A 19,967-nucleotide genomic window follows, 5' to 3' on the forward strand; every position below is an offset into this window, starting at 1 on the left:
GGCAAGCGTGGTGGCCCGAGGGGTGTTTCAATGAGGAGAGCCAGCACAGCGCCTGGTGGTCCGTTACTACATCAAATTGGCGAAAGGTTGAGAAAGGTTGAAATTTAGTAATCGCCCTGAGTATGGCTAAACACTCCTTTTCTTTAACAGAATAGTTTATCTACGACTTTTCAGTGTGCGGCTAGCATAAGCAACGACGTATTCCTCAAGACCACCTTTGCGTTAGGCAAGAACCGCCTCAAGGCGCACTGCGCCAGCATATGTATTGACCTCAGTTGGGGCGGCGGGATGAAAAATGTCTCAAAATAGGAGGAGAGGTAAGCAGATGGCAAAGGATCGTGAACGCATCATCGCATGCTTTCGACCAGGCGGATAGGGCATTGTCTCCAGCCAGCAGTTGATTCAGAGGGGCGAGGATCATAGCGACGTTCTCCACTAACCGGCGAAAATAGGAGCAGAGGCTGACGAAACTGTGTACTGTATTCTGGTTGGTGGGTTTGGGAACTGCGCTACTGCACGAAGTTTTGCAGGATCCGGAAGCACGCCGTCTTTGCATGCGACGCGGCTTAAGATGGTAAGCTAACGTGCCGCAAAGAACCATTTAGGCTTTAGGAAGCTTTAAGGAAGAAGCATGTTAAGCTACAGGCCAGCCCTACTAAAGCAGCCTAATTCGTAAAACAGCTTAGTCGTTGCAGGTGAGTTGAGAAATCAGGTGAGAAGACAACGACATTATCTAGGTAGCACAAACACGTGTCCCACTTGAGAGGGCGCAAGATATTGTCCACCATACGCTCGAAAGTAGCCGGCGCATTGCAAAGGCCCAATGGCATTACATTAAATTCGTATTATCCGTCCAGAGTGATGAATGCGGTTTTCGAGTGGTGAGACTCTGCCATGGGGACTTGCAAATATCCGGACCGCAAATCTTAAGAGGAAAAGAAACAGCACCTTGCAAACAGTCATGAGCATCGTCTATGCGTGCTAAGGGATATACGTCTTTGCGCGTAATTTTGTTAAGGCGCCTGTAATCTACGCAGAAGCCCATTGAACGATCCTCCATTTTTACGAGGATGATTGCCGACGCCCACGGGCTATGGGACGGCTTAATCACGCCACGGCGAAACATATCCTTACTTGTTCGTCGATGACACGTCGTTCAGAACTTGAGACACGGTAAGCACGCTGCCGGAGTGGGGTGTGCGAACCGGTGTCGGTGCTGTGCGATACTGTGATGGCGCGGCCGAGAGAATGTTGATGGCAGTCGAAGGAGGCGGTAAATTCGCATAGCAAGCTGGTAAGTTGTGTGCGTTATGTGGTTGTCAAATCACCGGAGATTGACGGATGGAAGCACTGCAAAGGCGGTCGATTGGCACTGTCGAGGGCGGCGAAGGACGGCGAATGTGCGTCGTCGGGAGCATCGAAGAGCATTGAAGAATTCAGTTTGCACGTAACCGGGGCCCTCTCCGCGGTACCAAGTAATCGGCAGAAAAGACACGTTGCACACACCCAAGACACCACGGCCAACACTGAGAGCGACGGCAGCAAAGGGCAATGGAAAGGAACGGCGACGGACGACGAAGTCACATGGCATGAATAACACGGTTTCGTCACGTGTTGATGGGCAAAGTTCGGAGACGACAGCGGCTGACTGAGGAGGGATATCTGTAACTTCGGCCACAAGCATTTTTTTGTAGATCTCACACGACCTTTGTTCACGGCTGCATCGACAAGAAAAGACAACTCCTCCTCGGCGCAGGCACAGTAAATAATGGCATTGTTTGACGAAAGGAAATCCCAGCCTAGGATAACATCGTGCGAGCAGGACGACAGCACAGTGAATTCAATGTTATGAATGAAATGATATGAGTGAAAGCAATGACATGAGTGAAAGCGTAGTGAAAGTCCGGCAGCGCTGGCTGTTTTGCTTAGGCTGCTCAGTTCATTTGTTTGCGGCTGTTGTGGTGCTAGGAGGGCTAGACGGCTGCAAGGTGTGTGTGACATGTGATAAACCATTTTCCGCCTGACATCTGTATGGCCCAGGTTAGAGACCATAGCCGGTTAGAGCGGTTCACAGACACGATGGTCTCTCCCGGAGACACCCTGAACATCGGCAGTGTCCTTTTCCAAGTGGAATGGACAGAACCATGGCTGATGGGCCTCATAACCTTCCACATTGTGACGCTCAGCCTGACTCCGCTTACTCGAGACAGGGGCAACGTGCAGGCAGGCTTGTTTGTGACAGCACTGCTGCTGGTCTACTTCTCGGAGGCACTCAACGAGCTGACCGCGCGGCATTGGCGTGCCTTCTCGAGCCACCCATATTTTGACAGCCAGGGCATGTTGATCTCGCTCGTGTTCTCCACGCCCCTGCTGCTCAACTGCATCATCAAGGTGGGTCAGTGGATGTGGACGTCTGGGAACCTCATGATCCCAATCAAGCAAGCCAAGCTCCGGGAAGAGATCCGCCGGCAGCGATCGGCCAACTCGAGCCATTCCAAGGGGAGCAAGGCCGACTGAGTCCAGTCTGTGCTGCCAGCCCGGGGCTACCCTGTGGTGCTTGGAAAAGCAGGGTGGTTGCCCCCTACTGTTGCATCACCACCGCACTCTTCTTGACCCCAGTCTCGACCTCTCCCATTGAACCTTTGTGCGTTCCTGCTCCATTCAACACAAACTGACTACCTCATACCATCCTCAAACCAATGGCCTGACAGAGCGGTTAAACCGTACTCTTACCGATATGCTGTCCAAGTACGTTTCCAAAGACCACCACGACTGGCATATTGCCCTTCCTTACGTAACATTTGCGTACAATTCTTCCTGGCACGACACCGCCGGATTTTCTCCATTTTATCTACTGCACGGTCGCGAACCTACCTTACCCCTAGACACGGCACTTCCTCCTGCTGTGATCTCAACAAGCGAGTATGCGCGCGACGCCATCGCCCTCGCCGACCATGCAGGCCAGCTTGCCCGTGCTCGACTGATGACCTCACAAGCCACTCAGCACTGCCATTACAACGCCCGCCATCGTGACGTACAGTTTTCGCCTGGTGCGCGCGTGCTCCTGTGGTCGCCCTCCCGTCACGTCGGACTTTCAGAGAAGCTCCTTTCACGATACACAGGGCGCTACCGCGTGCTGCGCCAGGTGACGCCTGTGACTTACGAAATTGCTCCTGTGGGTTCAACCTCGTCCTCTCTTCTGGCATGAAGTGATGTCGTGCATGTCAGTAAGTTCAAGGCCTACTACACTGCTTCCGAGTCCAATCTTTAGTCGCTCCGGGACGGCGCCTTTGCAGTCGAAGGTAGTGCTACGGAACAATATGTGCTATCACGAAAAGGCGAGCAGTGCGAAGACGACGGCGGCGATGAGAAGCTAGCACGGGCTGTTGCCTCTTGGCCAAGCGCAGCGTATCTTATTGTAAATATACTTGTACATAGCTTTTCATCTGCGTCTTCCCACGTAACAATATTGTCAAGTAGTAGGGTCTGTAAAGAATGCAGCCAAATTGAGAGAGAGAAAACTAGCGTTTCATTGGGCGAACTTGCGCCCTCAAGAACAGACTACACTCAAAGAATGGCGACAGCGCAGAACACAGTCGGCGATGGTCGAAAATCGGATCAGCGGGTCAAGCGCGTCGGCTTTTATACATCAGTCGTCGAATGTTCCACAGTATTCACTGGGACCCGCGTGCCTTCCATAAAGTTGTACATTATTCGCGTCGCGCACACATGCGATTAGATTACACAAGGACCGGTCACAGACAGAAGATGGAAGCATCGATATCATTCCAGAAACTTCCGATACTTGCAGGCGCGTCCTGCGCTGTGCGATAACATTTGTTAGGCGGCGAAACGTGTCGCCCGATAAAGAAAAAAAAGTACACGTATCAATATGAAGTGACTCCTCGATGACAACACGCGCAGTGCAGGCTCCCATGGGTTAGACAGGCTGTGCGTTCGCAGTACTCAAATACACTTCGAAAAGTGACGTCGTTGCGTGTCCTATTCGTGGGCAAAGTCCTGCGAGTAACGCCGAAATTGCTCCGCCCGTATCGACCAGTGAGAATGTTCGAAATCCTTCGACGTCTACCTCAGTGACGGTGCAGGGGTTATTTCAAGGCCTTTGGCAAATCGAAGGGGGCGCATTTCTCGCCTCGGGAACGGCGACACTTATTGCATCTTCGACTGGTCGCCTGTATGCCCCGAAGAAGAGTCGGGTAGATCGGGCGTTTCCCGAGCTCAAGGGTAGAGGACAAGCGCGCAAGCCGAACGTGCGACTCACTCTCGGAGGATGAAATCGCCGATGCGAAACCACGTGACTACTGCCAACGTCCGATGATTCGCCTATCCAAAGCTCCCGGCACTGCCGGAAAAACCGGCGGACGTGCCGGCGGGACGAGCGTTCGTCGAGACGCCAGCATGCAGTGGCCTAGGTTGCCAAGGCTACGGTGGGCCGTCGCCAACAGCAGCGACGCGGCGCTGCGATGACGTTTCAATCTCGATGACTGCTCCGACGACAGGGCTCGGAGCGCCTCAGAGCGCTCCAAGATGGAGGAGAGCAATCGAGAAGAACCAGCCGAACGAAGGGCGCGCACCCTCTTTCAACCAGCCGAAGACAACGCCGCTCGCGAGAGTGCTCCAGAGCGCTCTGAGACGACCAGCTGAAGATAGCATTAGTTTCCTGGAGGGAGAGGGCTTGGCCTGCGGCTCATCGGTGAGATGGTGCGGTGGCGTGGGGATGGGGAACAACGAGCACGGTTGAGAACAGGGGTTTATGCTGGCGGCACATGAGATTGTAGCTGTGGAGTGGTGTAAGTGCACTTGGGTCGGCGGTTATCCTAAATAGGCAGCATATGCTATCGACAAAAGCGGGCAACGTGTCCCGGAATAGCAGAATGGTAACAATTTTGGCGGTTGTCCGCGGTGAGCCGAGGATTTGGCTGCCGTTGTAGCTGTGGTGCAGGCGGTGAGAAGGGAATCGGCGGCGGTCACGCGACAGCATTTCGAGCTGGCCATGAAGCGGAGGCCGGTCTTGCAGTGACGTCAGCGTACGTAGGGGCGCCTCAATAGTATGTGGTTGAATCACAGCTGACAAGCACTCGGCGACTTGCTCCTTGATAACGCTCTGTAACACTGGTGACAATGGAGATTATGGTTGCGCGTTCGTAAAGGGCACCAGGCAAAGCTGTCGAGCAAGTACGTGTCGTTGGGGTGTGGGAGGGGTGGAGGATGGAGGGAAGCGGGGCAATGAATATATTTACATGACTGTGTTGCTTCGTGAAAACTTCTTCGGCAGCGCATGATTTAGCACGAACACCGAAACAAGTATGAATTCCTTTATCTCGTGCATTATAGGCGATTCATCAACATCTAGCGTCAGACCTGAGACATCGGCCAATTCTGAGGACGCATGTCGTGTACAACTCGCCGCCGACACTGCGCAATGACAACAGACATGGTGGTGAGATTTTGGCCGACCAACATTTGGAAAGCGTCCTCCTTAATTCCCTTGAGGATATGCCTGATCTTATCGGCTTCTGGCATCGTTGCGTCGACTCTGTTGCACACAATAACCACGTCTTCAATGTAGCTGGTGAAATTCTTACCTGGTTGCTGGGTGCGTTCGCGCAGGCGTTGTTCGGCCTGACGTTCACGGACGGCATGATGACCGAAGACTGCTGTAAAGTTGGTCTTGAATGCCGACCATGTTGCGATGTCGGATTCGTGGTTACGATACCACAAATGTGCAACGTTGGTCAAGTAGAAAATTCAAGTAGTTTTGGCGTCAAGTAGCTTTGCCGTATCGTGCCAGTGGTTCTTGCGCGCTTACTCTGAGGAACGCGGCGAGCCGGTCCTCGACGTCCTGATTTCCGGTACCCGCAACGCTGACGCAGAGCTTCTTCACAACATATATATATTAAAAATTTGGTCCTTCTCTTAACTACCTTTCTTCTCGTTTATTAAATAACAAGCGTCCCGAATCGGGCAACAATGATGCGTTCAGGTAGCACGCGTGGGTTTATTGACCGGTTGCCTTCACACAAAAAGATCATATTCTCGTGACGCCGGAGGCAGAAAAGATGTTCCACATCTCCCGCCGAGGTTTGTGAGTGGTGGTACTGGCTAACAATCCCAGTGTTCTTGTAGAAAACATAAATACCGAAGAAGGTGGATTGGGCAACGGCACCGCAGTAGCTAAACTGGTAAAGCGTCACACGCGTAGTGGGAATGTTTAAGATTGTTCCCCACCTACGGCAAGTTGTTTCTCCATCCACTTTCATTTGTATTATTTTATGGCATCTTTCTTTCATTTATTAAGCACAAGTAATTTCCCCTATGTTGTCCTTGGTGTCCGTTTGTTGGTGTTTTGTGATATGACTAATAAAAATAGGATCCTTGTTTAACCTCCTTTCTTCTCGTTTAATACATCACGAGGGTCCCGAATGCGGCAACCACGACACCTTCAGTTAGCATGTGTAGGTTTATTGACCGGTTGTCTTCAGCCGAAAAGATAAGGTTCTCGTGACAGCTGTGGCCGAAAGGATGTTCCACATCCGCCACCAATGTTTGTGAGTCGTGGCACTCGTTAACACTCCCAGTGTCCTACTAGAAAACAAATACCCAACAAATCGGATAGGGAAACGGCGCCGTGGGAGCTCAAGTTGTATAGCATCGCAAGCATACTGCGAAGGTTTTGAGACCATTCTCCACCTGCAGCAAGTTGTTTTTCATTCACTTTAATTTCCAATATTTTATTGTTTCGTGATTTCATTTATTAAGTAATAAGCACGAGTATTTTCGCCAAGATTGTATTTTGTGACAGTGTTTGTTGGCTCTTCACGATATATATATATATATATATATATATATATATATATATATATATATATATATATATATATATATTTGGGTGTATACTGCAACTGGGGCATTTGTAGGTGCCAGTAAACGCCATAAATCGCAGGGGTAAGAGGAATCCGCCGATCTATTTATAACCATTCACGGCAATAGATCTGCGCAAGCGCATGCGACCTCTAAATCGTGTGTAATTATTTATAAACAGAATCAAATGTACACATCGTCTTGAATTAAGCCTAGGAATAATGCCATCTGCAGTGCAGGCAGATACTGAAAAACAAGAGGCCGGAAATACAAGAAGGAAGAAGTGCGTGGGCTACCCCTACCCTCTTGATAGCCTCTTCCCGCCTGCGTCGTTTTTCAGCCTCCACTCTCCTCATTAAGCGTCGCCAGTCCTATTTGGAGACAAGTGACAGCTGGTGCAGGCGCGGGGTATTTCTTACTCATGCGTCAGATTCTCCAGGGAGAGGAACCACCGGCCCAGTGCCGACAGAGACTGCCGTCCATCGGACCAGCCGTGGGCCAGGGGACTGCCTCCAGAAGTCAACACAGCGATTGCAACCACCCAAACTGGCATGGATAGCACGAGGACGACGTGGTACACACTTGAGAACCAACAGGTTCCGGAGTCATTACATTGCGACGTCTTCGAAGACGTCGAAGATTGGATGGGCGACTTTGGGCGCGTGACCGAATTTGAGCGCGCGCCCGAGTGCAATGAATGGGACAACGCCACTAACCTTAGACAGGTCTGTTTTTCCTAGAGTACGGCACGTACCTGTTCCAGAACCGTGAGGAGCAACTCATGTCGTGGCCTGATTTCCGCCGTCTGCTACATGGCACCTTCGCCAGTGCTGATCGCCGCGAACGAGCGATCCAGACCCGCGTCCAGCTTCCCAAAGAAAGGGTCCGCGTTTGTTGAAGGCGTGACACCCGTCTTTCGTCGAGCAGACTCTGAAATGACCGCGGACAAGAATTTGTGTCACTTTTCGTCACTCTATTTGAAATGCGGGTACTGGTAGAACGAGGTAACCAAAAGAGACTGCGAGAAAACCGCATTTGTTACTCATGGCGGCCTCTACAAAATTCTAGTGTTCTTTTTCAGCCTGTATTCAGCTCCAGCTACGTTCCAGCGAATGATGGATACTGGCCTCGCTGCAATGTGGCAGTCTGCCGATGTGGCAGACTTGTCTCGCGTATCTTGATGACACAGTTTTCTGAAACAGTTGAGCAGCAATTTTATCGCCTGTGGATTTTGGTAGAAGCGGTCCAATCTGCTGATCTCACACTTAAATCTTAAAAGTGCAACTTTGGCTAAAAAGAGCTGAAGTTTGCCAGACACGTCGTAATCGCGAGAAGAGTCCGACCCGATCCTGACAAACTTGCGTGGTAACAGGCTTTTCGCTTCCGGTCGACAAGAAAGCCGCGCGGCGTTCCCTAGGCTTGTGTGCGTATTGTCGCTGTTTCATTAAAAACTTATCGCAAATAGTGAAACCCCTGACACGCCTTACAAGAGATGACACGCCATTTGCCCGGACGAATGCGCAGCTGGCGAGTTTCACTGAACTGTAACAACGCATGTAGTCAGCACCGGTCCTTGCACATTTTGACGACGACGCTGACACAGAGGTACATACTGACGCCAGTAACATCGGTCTTGGAGGAGTACTCGTCCATCATGAAGACGGCAAACAAAGAGTAATAGATTATGCTAGCGGCTCGCTGTCCTGTGCCGAGGTGATCTACTCTACCACGGAAAACGAGTGCCTAGCGATTCTGTGGGTGATCAGTAGGTTTCGTTCATATCTTTACGGCCATTCTTTCAAAGCGGTCACAGACCGCCATGCCCTATGGCAACCAGACGCGATCCTTCAGGACGACTGGCAAGGTGGAGCTTGCGTTACAGGAATTTCGCATCACTATCGTTTACAAGTGTGGCTGCAAGCACGAACATTCCGACGCATTGTAGCGTGCACCCGCCGAACTTCTCAGTTGAGAGTAACAGGATGATAAAGGCTTCCTGGTGCCAACACTACATCAGTCTTGATAAGACAGTAGCAGGTCGACGTTGAAGTTCGGCCTCTTGGAGCGCCGGCAAACAACTATTCCACGCTATTTATGCCACGTACTGACGTCCTCTGTCTACGAGACAAGACGTTTTACAAGAAAAACGCCCGTTAGAATGACCGGGCCTACCTCCTGGTGGTTCCCAAAAACTTGCGGGACAGCATTTTTTTTCGCTTGACATGGCAACCTCACATCTGTCCACTTACGGTCCTCACGAAAGCTTGCCTGGGTACCTTAGATGTATCACGGGCCCGGGCTTTTGGCAAGCGTCAAACAGTACGTGAAAGGCTGCCGCGAATGTCAGCGGCGATCATCACCCCCCGTGAAGCCCAACGGGTTATTGCAACCTATTGAACCACCTCATAAGCCATTCGACCAAATCAGCTTTGACATTCTTGGGCCTTTTCCTCTGTCAACCGAAGGCAACAAGTTGGTGATTTTCGCGACTGACTATTTAACCCACTATGCTCAGACAACGGTGCTCTCACGAGCCACGGCTTCAAAGGTAGCGCAGTTCTTCATGTGTCACATTTCATTGCTTCCATTCAGGGACCGAGGCACGGTGTTCACAGCACAGCTCTCGGACAAAATATTACAGCTGAGCAGCACTAGGCATCGAAAGACTACTGCTTACAATATGAAGTCCAACGAACTTACGGCGCGCTTAAACAAGACCATCACGGATATGCTTTCTGTGTATATCGACGCCCAGCACCAAACACGGGATCATATCTTGCCTTACGTGACGTTCTCATATAATATTACAGTGCGAGAAACGACCCGCTTTACACCGTTTCGTTTCCTGTACAGCCGCGAAATTGAGACGATGCTGGACGCAAAGCCGCCGTGTCCATAGGACGAGCGTCCAACTACTGACGCCGAAGTATTTGCTCAGCGCGTTGAGGAAGCCGAGCTGAGGATGCTGCATATCGGTCAGCAGCAGCACACAGATGCACGGCGTTACAACATCCACCGCAGAAAAGTATGCCACAACCCTGGCGACCATATGTAGGATATACTCATGTTTGCCGCATTGGCCTTACTGAAAAGTTCCTCATCTAGTATTTTGGGCCGTACAAAGCGCTGCGCCGCAATTAGTGACGTGAACTACGAAGTGGTTCAGAACACTACGGCTCAAACACGGCGTAGATAACAACCTAGCCTCGACATCGTTCGCGTTGTAGGCATGAAGGCATATGTTGCGCATTCTGGATTAGTTTTTCTTGATTTATTCATTTTTATACTTGCGCTCATATACGCAGCTAATGCGGTTACCTCCCTGTATCTTTAGACTCTGCACGTCACTGGTAACCTCTGCTATAGTTGTGTCTTTCCTTTGGCTGTCAGTGTTCTTTCCGCCAGCATCTGCATTGACCATGTTTTTGTTTCCCTTCCACCGCTTCTTAACCATCGAGCCAATTGTCTTTGCGAGGAAGGGGGGAAGTGCCACCTGCAGTAGTGGGGACAGTGCAAAAGAAGGGGCAAGAAAAAAGTGTGCCTGCTACCCCCGCCCGCTCGATAGCCTGGTCCTGCCCCCTTTGTTTAGATGATGATGATGATGCTTCAATAATGGCACAAACTCACTATGTGGGATAGGCCACGAATCGGGTGGTAATATGATTGAATAAATAAAAGAATTTAGTTAATATATACCTAACACAAAAAGTAAAATAAACATACAATCCAAGATGAAAAATAAACTGTGACTGCATGAGTAAAACTAGTGACCAATACTATGGTAAACCTTGCATTTATCGGAATACTTAAAAAAAGAAGAATAAAAAACACACTTACCTAAACTAGAGTAAGCTAAATTTATGAATAATAATACTAGAAGGATATAAACTGTGCACTTGTGCTTTTACTTTCTGAATTTCCTAGACAGAAGTAGAAGTAAATCAATTCGTGGAAACTAAGACCTATTAACAAGGCATTCTTTTTGTGCCACATAGAAAATTATAAATGGCTAGGCAAACGTTCCTGTGGCTGTATCCCAACACTGTTGCTCCAAGGGAGAGAGTATCAGTGCTGTTTAAAGGCAATCCTAAATTTTGAAGTGGGATTTCTAGATATAGTTTTCGATGAACAGAAAATCACCGACAGGATAATAAAAATGATCTATAGATTCCGGTTCATTGCAGAGGTAGCATAGAGGGGATACCGCCAGACCACACCTAGTAAATGAAGCTTCAAATTTCCGGTTAGGACACCATTTACGGTTCGAAGAATAATTTAGGTGCAATAATGTGTATATTGTCACGTAGTGGTGACGTTGAAGAACACAGTAGCACCACTGTGAACGACAAAACTAAATTTTATTGGGCGAACCTGTGCCCACAAAACAGGCTACACTTATTGTTGTGTCGGTGATAGCGCGCCTGATAAGCAGACTGCTGTTGGTGCGCATGTGCGCACAAGTACTTATAATGTCATGCTATGTGCGTGAACCGTTGATTCTAGATGTACCCAGGAGCCCGTAAGCTTCGGGCAATAAACACTGTTTTCCTGTTGATCCCTTGCCTGGTCACCCACTGACGGGAGATACAACACTGGCGACGGGGATGGGATCCGAAGGGCGCTGTCAGTTTGGTGAAGAAGGCAAGTCTTTTCAAAGTCAGCCTCTGTTCCAAGTTGGACTTTGAAGAATGCTGATTTTGCGGCTGTCTGTGCATGGATAACAAAGAAGCGACAATGCAGTCGACTGGACAGCTTGGCCAGATGGAGTCATTTGATGTTACGGCAAGTGACTGGACGGCATACAAGGAGAGGTTGACATCTTTTCTGATTGTCAACAAGGTTCCTGACAGCGACAAGGTGCACGCATTCCTCAGCATCATCGGCCCGCGAACGTATGGGCTGCTAAAGTCGTTGACGGCGCCTGACCTGCTGTCGGCTAAAAGTTTCGAACAACTGAAGAGCATCTTGGACGCCCACCTGGCCCCAGTGCCGTCCATAATCGGCGAACGAGCCAAGTTTTACCGCAGAACACAGCATGAAGGTGAGCCCCTGCCGGAATATGTTGCCGAACTTCGCAAGTTGTCTCAGACCTGCCAATTTGGAGCCAGTTTGGACGAAGCGCTGCGGGATCGTTTCGTGTGCGGACTGCTCCGTGAGGACGTGCAGCGAGTACTTTTTACCGAGGGCGACACATTGACGTTCTCGAGAGCAGTGTACCGCGCTCTGGCCATGGAAGCAGCCCGGAAGAATGTCGCCGAGACTCGAGTCGTGGAATCACTGGCCACGCAGCTGCACAAAGTTGAAGACGATAGTAGAGAGGCACATGCTGATCTGTACGAGGTGCAAGCGAGAGCTGGTAAGCCGCTACTAGTTTGCTACCGCTGCGGTTCCCCGAGCCACACTCATGCAGTATGCCCTCACATTAACGATACCTGTTTTAAGTGTTCAAAGAAAGGACACATTCAAAGAGCTTGTCGGAGCAGCAACAGGCAATCTCATGACGGGTATAAGAAAAAACGGAGCCTGAAAACGCTAAAAGTTGTGACACAGGAGCCGACTATCAGCATTTCCAAACAAGGGGCTGCCAGCCGCGCTCCCATGTTTGTTAAACTAAATATAAATGATGCACCGGTAGAAATGGAACTCGACACGGGAGCTGCAGTGTCGATCATGCCTTTCAAGCAGTTCAAGAAGCGGCTTCCTTCTACCAGCTGCCGATCAACTGACGTCACCCTACGTACCTATACCGGAGCACTCGTCCGACCTTGTGGCGTCGCGGTTGTCAACGTGCAGCATAGTGGACGGACGGCGCAGCTGCCGCTCTACCTCGTTGACCAAGCAGGACCACCACTGCTAGGACGAGAATGGCTACACACACTACGTCTGGACTGGGACAGTATTTGGGGTCTGAACTACATCTCAAGGTCAGTGTTTGACTCGTCTTCTCGAACGAAGGAAAGGCTCGATTCCTTGCTAGCCAAGTACGAAACTCTGTTCAAGGATGAGTTAGGTGCCATCACAGAAAGTGAGAGAGGCACATAGGAGAGATGCCTCGAGGTGCTAACACAGACGAACGGGCCGAGCTGTTTTTCAAACCAGACCACCGCCCGAAGTTCCTAAAAGCAAGCAATGTGCCGTTCGCATTGCAGTCAGCTGTAGAAGCCGAGATAGCAAAACTGGTTGAACTAGGAATTCTTACGCCATTGAATACAGCGGAGTATGCCACGCCCGCAGTGCCCGTGATAAAGAAAGATGGCAGCATACGCCTACGTGGGGATTATAAGACGACGATAAACCCCTCACTTGACATCACACACTACCCGCTGCCTAAGATAGATGATCTACTGGCAGCGCTCGCCTGGGGGCTACATTTTACGAAGATCGATCTGAACAGGGCATACCAGCAGGTATTCATGGCGGAAGAGTCAAAGAAGTACTTGACATTAAACACGCAGAAAGGTCTGTTTACAGTTAACAGGCTACCTTTCGGAATTGCGTCAGCGCCAGGTATTTTTCAGAAAATAATGGACACGATGCTGAAGGGCCTGAGCGGAGTGTGTTGTTATCTCGATGACATTCTAGTCACGGGAAAAACTGCTGAAGAACATTTGATAAACCTAGAAGCTCTCCTGAAACGTCTGTCAGAGCGAGGTGTCAGGGTGAAGAAAGAAAAATGTGCCTTTTTTTCAAAACGAGCTCTGCTACCTGGGGCACAAAATAAGTGCGGAAGGAATCGCTGCGTCACCGGACAAAATTGAGGCAGTTATTAAGGCTGCTGCACCGACAACAAAGCAGCAACTGCAGTCGTTCCTAGGTGTCGTCAACTATTACGGGAAGTTCGTACATAATTTGTCAACTGTTGCTAACCCCTTGTACCGGCTTTTGCAGAAGGAGACGTCGTGGTGCTGGGACGACCGCTGCCACGCAGCGTTCGAGCAAATCAAAACAATGTTATCACCGCAGGTGCTGGCCCATTACGACCCGGATAGACCGTTGAAGCTGGCCTGTGACGCATCGCAGTACGGAGTAGGTGCCGTACTTTCCCACCTTTTCGAGGACGGTAGGTCTCGACCGGTTGCTTTCGCATCGCGCACGTTGTCCGAGTCGGAGAAGAAATACAGCCAGCTTGGAAAAGAGGCGTTGGCCATAATTTTTGGCATAAAGAAGTTTCACTACTACATTTATGGTCGATCATTCACTCTAATCACGGCCCATAAGCCGTTACAGCAAATTTTGGGACCAACAACTGGGATCCCGCCTATTGCAGCTGCGCGATTACAGCGTTGGGCAGTGACGTTATCGGCGTACAGCTACAACCTTCTCTTTAAGAAGTCAGCCGATAACGCCGAAGCTGATTTTTGCTCCCGGTTGCCGCTTCCCTATGTGAAGGACGAGACGCAAGAAAGCGAAGAAACTTTTTATACATTGCGACTGGCCTCCCTGCCAGTGTCGAGTAAAGAAATCGCGCGTGCCACGCAACGCGACAACGAGCTGTTACAAGTGAAAGAATTCATAAGTACAGGTTGGCCAAGATCCGTCGGTGAAGACAGGCTGAAACATTACGTCACGAGGCGCAATGAATTAACCTTTCATCAAGGATGCATATTGCTCGGAACACGAGTAGTGATCCCCGCAAAACTACAGAGTGCAGTTTTGGAAGAGTTACCCGAGGGTCACCCAGGTATAGTTCGCAGCAAGGCGCTCGCGCGAAGTTATGTCTGGTGGCCGTGTATCGAAGCGGATCTTGAGCGTATGGTTCAGTCATGTGCACAGTGCCAAGAATAACGCAGCGCCCCTGGCAAAGCACCACTGCACCCGTGGTCCTGGCCCACAGCGCCGTGGCAACGCATACACATTGATTTTGCAGGACCCTTTCAACAATCTATGTTTCTCTTAGTGGTCGATGCCCACTCCAAGTGGCCGGAAGTTTTTGTGATGCCGTCGACTACTACAGAGGCCACAATTCAGTGTTTAAGAGATGTTTTTGCACGTTTCGGTTTCCCGGAGACAATTGTGTCGGATAACGGGCCACAATTCACGTCACAGGACTTCAAACAGTTCGTCCGAGAGATGGGCTTCCGACACGTGCAAACAGCACCCTACAATCCTAGCGCAAATGGGCTCGCGGAGAGAGAGAGAGAGAGACAACTTTATTTATCCCATCTTAAAGGGAAAGGAAGTGCGGGAAGAAGAACGTTTCGTGCAAACTCTGAAGAATGCGCTGCGAAAGGATGACACGCGCCAACCACTGAAGGTAAAGTTAAACAAGTTTCTGCTCGCCTATCGGAATACTCCTCACGCTACAACGCACGAGGCGCCGGCCAACTTGTTGTTGGGTCGACGTTTGCGTACGCGCCTTGACGTGCTCAAACCTGTGGTGGGGGAGAGGGTGGCTTACGAACAGTTCAAACAGACGGTGAACCGACCATGTCGAGTGCACGAAGTCACTCTTGGCGATCATGTTCTCGCACGCAATTACAGGGGACAGCCAAAATGGATGCGAGCAGTAGTAATGGCCCAGACTGGACCAGTGTCTTTCAAGGTTCGTGTATCAACCCCTTCAGGATGCTTGGAGTGGCGGCGTCACAAGAACCAGTTGCTTCAAAGCACGACCGTGCCTGCGGAAAACGTCGTTCAAGACGACGAGTTCTCCGTGGGGCCACACAGCGACCTCGGATCGGGATCAGCGGCGGAAAACTCCGTTGAAGGCGATGGGTTCGCCGTGGGGCCACACAGCGACCCCGGATCGGGACAAGCCTTTTCAGTACCAACAGATAGTGTTTCTCTCTCACCACCGACGTCGCAGGCTGACACTGCACGGGGTGACGATGATCGACGCTACCCAATTCGAAATCGTCGACCACCTGATAGGTTCCAAGCAGGAACGTGAACTTTGATAGTTTCATAATAAAAGCGGAGGAAGTGTTGTGTCGGTGATAGCGCGCCTGATAAGCAGACTGCTGTTGGTGCGCATGTGCGCACAAGTACTTATAATGTCATGCTATGTGCGTGAACCGTTGATTCTAGATGTACCCAGGAGCCCGTAAGCTTCGGGCAATAAACACCGTTTCCCAGTTGATCCCTTGCCTGGTCACCCACTGACGGGAGATACAACACTTATAGCACAACGATAGCGGCGAACATAGTCGGTGATCCTCGAAAATCTGATCAGCGGATCAAGCGCGTCGGCTTTTATACAACAGTCGTCGAATGTTCCAGACTAATCGTTGGGACCCGCGTGCCTTCCACAAAGTTCTGCACCATTCGCTTCACGCGATGAAATCTGATAGCACAAGGTTCGGCGACAACAGACAACCGAAGAGAAGCATCGATAACTTTCCAGAAACTTCGGATGCATGCAGGCGCGTCCCGCGCTCTGCGATAACATTTGTTAGGCGGCGAAACCTGGTCGCCCGATAAAGATAAGTACGCGTGTCAATACCCCCCTCTTAAAAAGCATCGACCCGATGCTGCTAACAAATGAAAGTAATAAAGAAAAGCACTTGTAGCACAGAAAAAAAAGTTCGTCAGCGTCCTTAAAAGGGTTTAAGGCGCACCACGTGGACCACTTCAGATCATGCGCGGCGCCGCTGTGAATGCGAAATGCCGTCTGGCACGACCTCATAGTCCAGTGCGCCAATACGTCGGATGACCTTGTAGGGTCCGAAATAGCGTCGCAGTAGTTTCTCACTGAGTCCTCGTCGGCGTATCGGGGTCCATACCCAAACACGGTCGCCGGGCTGGTACTCGACGAAGCGTCGTCAGAGGTTGTAGTGTCGGCTGTCGGTCCTCTGCTGGTTCTTGATCCGCAGGCGGGCGAGCTGTCGGGCTTCTTCGGCGCGCTGGAGGTAGGTAACGACGTCAAGGTTCTCCTCGTCAGTGACGTGCGGTAGCATGGCGTCGAGCGGCGTCGTCGGGTTCCTGCCGTAGACCAGCTTGAACGGCGTGATCTGTGTTGTTTCTTGCACCGCCGTGTTGTAAGGGAATGTCACGTACGGCAGCACGGCATCCCACGTCTTGTGTTCGACGTCGACGTACATCGATAGCATGTCGGCGAGGGTCTTATTCAGCCGCTCCGTAAGACCATTCGTCTGCGGGTGGTAGGCCGTTTTCCTCCTGTGCCTTGTCTGACTGTATTTCAGAATGGCTTGGGTGAGCTCCGCTGTAAAGGCCGTTCCTCTGTCGGTGATGAGGACATCTGGGGCGCCATGTCGCAGCAGGATGTTTTCGACAAAGAATTTCGCCACTTCGGCTGCGCTACCTTTCGGCAGTGCTTTTGTTTCAGCGAAGCGGGTGAGGTAGTCCGTCGCCAGGACGATCCACTTATTTCCTGTTATTGACATTGGAAAGGGTCCCGGCAAGTCCATCCCGATCTGCTGGAATGGTCGGCAAGGAGGCTCGATTGGCTGTAGTAATCTGGCTGGCCTCGTCGGCGGTGTCTTGCGTCGCTGACAGTCTCGGCATGTTCTGACATAATGGGCGACGTCGGTGGTCAGGCGCGGCCAATAATACTTTTCTTGTATCCTCGATAGTGTCCGGGAAAATCCGAGGTGTCCAGCGGCCGGATCGTCATATAGGGCGTGCAATACTTCTGGACGAAGTCCAGACGGGACAACAAGAAGGCAATTGGCGCGGACTGGTAAGAAGTTCTTCTTCACGATTAGATTGTTGTGAAGCGTGAAGGAAGATAATCCGCGCCTAAATGCCCTGGGGACAACGTCGGTGTGCCCTTTCAAATACTGGACGAGGCCTTTTAGCTCCGGGTCTGCCCATTGCTGTTCGGCGAAGTCTTCCGTGCTTATCATTCCAAGGAAGGCGTCGTCATTCTCGTCATCTTGCGGCGGCGGGTCAATGCGTGCACGTGATAGGCAATCGGCATCGGAGTGTTTTCGTCCGGACTTGTAGGTTACAGTGATGTCGTATTCTTGTAGTCTGAGGCTCCACCGCGCCAGTCGTCCTGAAGTATCCTTTATATTCGCTAGCCAACACAACGCGTGATGGTCACTGACGACTTTGAATGGCCTGCCATAAAGATAAGGGCGAAATTTAGCTGTAGCCCAAACTATGGCGAGGCATTCCTTTTCCGTCGTAGAATAGTTGCCTTCCGATTTTGACAGTCACCGGCTAGCGTAAGCTATCACCTGTTCGACTCCGTTTCTCCTCTGGACTAGAACGGCACCGAGGCCTAGGCTACTGGCGTCAGTATGGATTTCTGTATCGGCGTACTCGTCGAAGTGCGCAAGCACCGGCGGCGACTGCATGCGTCGTTTGAGTTCTTCAAATGCGTCGGCCTGCGGCGTTTCCCACTTGAACTCAACATCACATTTAGTTAGACGTGTGAACGGCTCGGCGATGCGTGAAAAGTCCTTGACAAAGCGCCTGTAGTAGGCACACATGCCAAGGAATCTACGCACTGCCTTCTTGTCGATGGGTTGCGGGAACTGTGCGATGGCAGCTGTCTTTTGCGGGTCTGGGCGGACACAAGATTTGCTGATTACGTGGCCTAGGAACAGAAGCTCATCGTAAGCAAATCGGCACTTTTCCGGCTTCAGAGTGAGCCCTGATGATTTGATGGCATCTAGTTCTGTCGCAAGCCGCCTCAGGTGATCGTCGAAATTTCCGGCGAAGACGACGACGTCATCCAAGTAAACGAGACAGGTCTGCCACTTCAATCCTGCCAAAACCGTGTCCATCACGCGCTGGAACGTTGCAGGCGCCGAACACAGTCCGAATGGCATAACCTTGAACTCGTAGAGGCCATCTGGGGTGATGAAGGCCGTCTTTTCGCGATCTCTTTCGTCGACTTCTATTTGCCAATAGCCAGACTTGAGGTCCATTGACGAGAAGTATTTGGCGTTACAGAGCCGAACCAATGCGTCGTCTATCCCTGGGAGGGGGTATACGTCCTTCTTCGTGATCTTGTTCAGACGACGATAATCGACGCAGAAACGTAGGGTTCCATCCCTTTTCTTCACCAGGACAACAGGGGATGCCCACGGGCTTTTCGACGGCTGGATGATGTCGTCGCGCAGCATTTCGTCGACTTGTTCTCTTATGGCTTCGCGTTCTAGCGGCGAAACTCGGTAAGGGCTCTGGCGGAGTGGTCGAGCGTACTCCTCGGTGATTATGCGATGCTTGGCGACTGGTGTTTGTCGAATCCTCGATGACATCGAAAAGCAGCCTTTGTATCGTCGGAGCAGACATCTGAGCTGCTGTTGCTTAATCACGGGGAGACTTGGATTAATGTCGTAGTCTGGTTCGGGAACCATGGTCGTCGGGGTAGATGCGGCGGAATCCGAGAGGACAAACGCATTACTGGTTTCCAGAATGTCCTCGATGTACGCGATCGTCGTGCCCTTGTTGATGTGCTTGAACTCTTGGCTGAAGTTTGTCAGCAACACTTCAGTTTTCCCTCCATGCAGTCGAGCGATCCCTCTTTCGACGCAAATTTCACGGTCTAGCAGTAGACGTTGGTCGCCTTCAATGACGCCTTCTACGTCAGCGGGTGTTTCGGTGCCGACCAAAATAACAATGCTCGAGCGAGGCGGGATGCTCACTTGATCTTCGAGAACATTCAAGGCGTGGTGACTACGAAAGCTCGTCGGCGGTATTGCTTGATCTTCCAACAGCGTTATCGATTTTGACTTCAGGTCTATGATTGCGCCGTGTTGGTTCAGGAAGTCCATGCCGAGAATGACGTCTCATGAGCACTGTTCGAGGATAACGAAGGTGGCAGGGTAAGTCCGGTCATGACCGGTTATTCTTGCCGTGCAGATTCCGGTCGGCTTAATGAGGTGTCCTCCAACGGTTCGAATTTGAGCGCCCTCCCATGCAGTCTTAACCTTCTTCAACTGGGCGGCGATGTGTCCACTCATTACGGAGTAATCGGCCCCTGTGTCGAATTAGGCAGTGACTGCGTGGCCGTTGAGAAGTACGTCGAGGTCGGTGGTTCTTTGTCTGGCATTGCAGTTGGGTCTTGGCGTCGGATCACGGCTGCGTCGCGTTGAACTGAAGCTGGAACGTCGCGTCGTCAAGCCGTCTTTCGTCGGTGTAGTCTTGGCTACCCGACTTCGTCGGGACGGCGG

At 51.0% G+C, this 19,967-nt stretch overlaps 1 long non-coding RNA gene and 1 pseudogene across 1 annotated transcript in view; both read left to right on the forward strand.

Annotated features, from left to right (window-relative positions):
- LOC139052606 (uncharacterized) overlaps positions 1-19,967 on the forward strand; it is a 365,902-nt gene that overhangs the window by 257,388 nt on the left and 88,547 nt on the right. The gene's annotated exons all lie outside the window — the stretch shown is intronic.
- On the forward strand, positions 1,904-2,650 carry LOC139052600 (transmembrane protein 18 pseudogene; annotated as a pseudogene).

The sequence above is a fragment of the Dermacentor albipictus genome, unplaced genomic scaffold, assembly GCF_038994185.2.
Source record: "Dermacentor albipictus isolate Rhodes 1998 colony unplaced genomic scaffold, USDA_Dalb.pri_finalv2 scaffold_27, whole genome shotgun sequence".
Lineage (NCBI taxonomy): Eukaryota > Metazoa > Arthropoda > Arachnida > Ixodida > Ixodidae > Dermacentor > Dermacentor albipictus.